The sequence below is a fragment of the Saccostrea echinata genome, unplaced genomic scaffold (genome assembly GCF_033153115.1).
Source record: "Saccostrea echinata isolate AGI-Se365-2 ecotype Australia unplaced genomic scaffold, CSIRO_AGI_Sech_v1 ptg000019l, whole genome shotgun sequence".
Classification (NCBI taxonomy): domain Eukaryota; kingdom Metazoa; phylum Mollusca; class Bivalvia; order Ostreida; family Ostreidae; genus Saccostrea; species Saccostrea echinata.
Genome location: NW_026889768.1, coordinates 1,244,504 through 1,247,821, shown reverse-complemented (window position 1 = coordinate 1,247,821; position 3,318 = coordinate 1,244,504). Strand labels below are relative to the sequence as shown.

General features: G+C 30.5%; 1 long non-coding RNA gene across 1 annotated transcript; it reads left to right on the top strand.

Moving 5' to 3' along the window:
• Window positions 1-1,092: 1,092 nt before the first annotated feature.
• LOC133189721 (uncharacterized) lies at window positions 1,093-2,751 on the top strand. The gene is made up of 3 exons (XR_009721510.1): window positions 1,093-1,203; window positions 1,359-1,512; window positions 2,389-2,751. It is a non-coding gene; the product is annotated as an uncharacterized LOC133189721 (long non-coding RNA).
• Window positions 2,752-3,318: the final 567 nt, after the last annotated feature.

Genomic DNA, 3,318 nt, shown 5'->3' with positions numbered 1-3,318 from the left:
CGGTAATTTTGTTTGTTAACGACGAATGTTTAGGCCATTTAGCATCACTTATTTTTCAGATTTGTTTCCCTTTTGTTAATAGCTACGCTTGAATATTTATATTCGATATGAAAGTGAAAGTAGAAACCTTGTAAAGCAGTTAACGTAAAATGTTTGTTGAGATCGTTATTCATTCGGTTCTTTCATCAAATGAATGAGAAACGTGTTTTAAATAATGTATTTAGGAACTGAGTTCAGTGTCACAGGGCTGTTTTTGTATTTTTTTTTTTTTTTTGTTCAAAGAACCCCAAAGCTGATTAGACTGACGATAGAACACAAAGCTGATTTGACTGACGATTTAAACCCAAAGCTGGTTTGGCAGACGAAGCATGATCACAATGCAGGTAAAAATAAATAAATAAATACATTAATCATCACAGTATATATAAGTAATGACTTAAACATATATCAAAAACTAAATAAATCCAACTCTTTTTCTATAGAACAAATCCAGCACACTAATAAAATATATATACATGTATAAGTATGAAAATATGTAAGTCATATATTATAGAACTTGCTGGCTATAAAAACTATGAAGAACTATAAAACTATACATTATCTTCTGGGGGATAATGACTTTTAGCTTAATCAGACTTTCAAGGTACTATTACATGTGCATTGAAAGTAGTACATTGTATACATTTTCATGTACTTTGGTTAATGATTTGGGGGTCTGCATCAAGCAGAAATGGATTATATATATTATATCTATTATTTTTTTTATATGGATTAAAAATTTGCAGAGAGAATGTCAATTGGCTTAAAAAAAGATTTAACATCAACCCCTGGATTTCTTTTAAGGATACAAAAGTACAGGTATGATGAATATAAATGCTAGCTAACTACATGTATTTTGCAAGAATTGTGCATTTAAGTAGATGCACTGAGCATTTAAGTAGATGCACTCAGCATGTATGTCATGTTAAATGAAACTAATAAAGTTTATAGTCAATATGTATAATAGTGAACCATTTTTTCTTGAAGAATCTTAGTATGTGTTTGATGTATAGAAAAATAAGTGAAAAATGCATTGCTTTATTCATTCAGGAGATGCTCAGCAATCTGGCAAAGAAGGCTGGCTGGACATGAAATGTTATGGGAGTTATGTCTAGCTTTGGATCCACTGAATTCACATATTACAGAAATCAGATCAGAGCAAAGGTGTGCACACATTTTATTTATGTATGTTACATATCATCCTAAGAAGTATCAAAGTCTATTGCTAAATTGAATTACCTTGTCAAAACAAAATTTTGCACTGCATTCCATTTAAGCTATACATTGTAAATTGAATTGTTTAGAAAAAAATGTTTTAGCTGATGGGTAACAAAGAAGTTGATGTAGAGGGTCCCTCCATTAAGTCTCTACATAATTATCGATGAAAATGTTTCCTTCCTCCTACAATTATGCTAACAAATCCAGAGAGGGAATACTTCACACTGATGCTAGTATGATGCTAGTATGAAAACAGTAAGAGTCAACATTTTAAATTGTAAAAATATTGATGTTAAACTTTAATGTTAAAATTTTGAGATATATATTTGTTTATTGGAAGGACATCTTTGCTAGTAAATATGATCAATGATAGAAAATTTGTTTGTTGGATGTCACAAACAATTTTTCCAATCATATTCATCTTTAGAATCACTTGAGCCTTCAGCTCAGATGAGCTAAAAACAAGTACTTTCATTTTAAATGAAAGTACTTGTTTTTAGCTCATCTGAGCCGAAGGCTCACGTGAAGTTTTCTGATCAAAATTGTCCGTTGTCCATCATCATCGTTGTTGGCATAAACTTTTCACATTTATGTCTTCTTCTCCAGAACCACTGGACTAATTTCAACTGAACTTGGCAAAGAGGACCAATAGTAAGGTACCAGTAGGGGTTCAAAGTTCAATCTATAGATTATATAGGGTAAAGTCTTTAAAAATCTGCTTTTCAAGAACTACACCACTACAATTTGTGATATTATTTTGCAAACATCCCTATGCAGTGTTGTTTCAAGTTTGTTGAAACAATGACCACTAAACCACCAGTGGGGCCCCTGAAGGGTTGCAAAGTTTTACATAGTAATTTATACTTGTGTATAGGAAAAAATTAAGTCTTTTTAACAAATTCTACATTGCTACAATAGTGGGGCCTAAGGAGGGAATCTTGAGTAAATTTGATCAGTATGGAACAAATATCAAAAAAATACTTTTGCAATTTTTTGTATTGACACACATTTCACAAAAGCCACTTGTGTCAGAGTTAAGTGAGTTTGCCATTGTTTGCTCAGGTGAACAATGTGGTCCATGGACCTCTTGTTATTATTATTAATGCTAATTATTTTAAAAATAATTTTTAGAGATTATTCTGTGCCACAAACAAATTGTTCAGAAAGGGGACATTGGTGGATTTGCATTTTGGGTACAGTTCAAAGAATTTTCAATATGATGATGGAAGATCAGAGGGAGGACAAATGGGAAAAGTTGACAGAGAAAGAAAAGAATTAGGAAATATCTGGAATAAATATGAATGAGAAGGATGTACTTAATTTTGTCAGACTTTGACATGCAAGGCTTTCTACATTTATATGTATACTGGAATATCATTTTGATTGTAAAATCTCATTCTAATGTATTCACATTTTATATTTCATGCTTTATGCATAAATACATAAACATTTTTATGAAAAACTATATATATGTATATATGTATCTTTGTTCGATCGAGACGTCATCCTTTGTGATTTCATACTCATTTATGTGTTAAATATGCTGTAGGTACATGTAATCTGAATTACTTATGATTTGTCATAAATTTACAATAGAGACTACATATATCGACAAATGGTGTTGCAGATATTTCAATTTTTCTGAGGACACTTCCATGTCATATAGTATTTTTATACAAGTTCATGATCTAATTATGTTATTCATTGGTACATGTAATTTGTATACATGTTCATCTCCTTGATCATTTTGCTGAAATCCTTTCAAATAATTTGTACTCGTTTTAGAATATGTAAAATACATGTATCGACAAATGCTACTGACTTGTTTGTATACTTTCTTGTTTAAAGTGTGCACTGTGTGATATTAGTTATTTCTGTTGATGAAGATACTTTTGGAAAATTGTGCAAGCATTATCAAATATTTACAGGTATTTAACAGATCATTGGAATGTACTGAAATTTCATCTAAAGCAGAAATATCTGATTTTCCATGTGTACAAGTGTGTATTTCCTTTTGATAAATATGAAAAAAAAACACATAAATGTTTCATATGTTATACA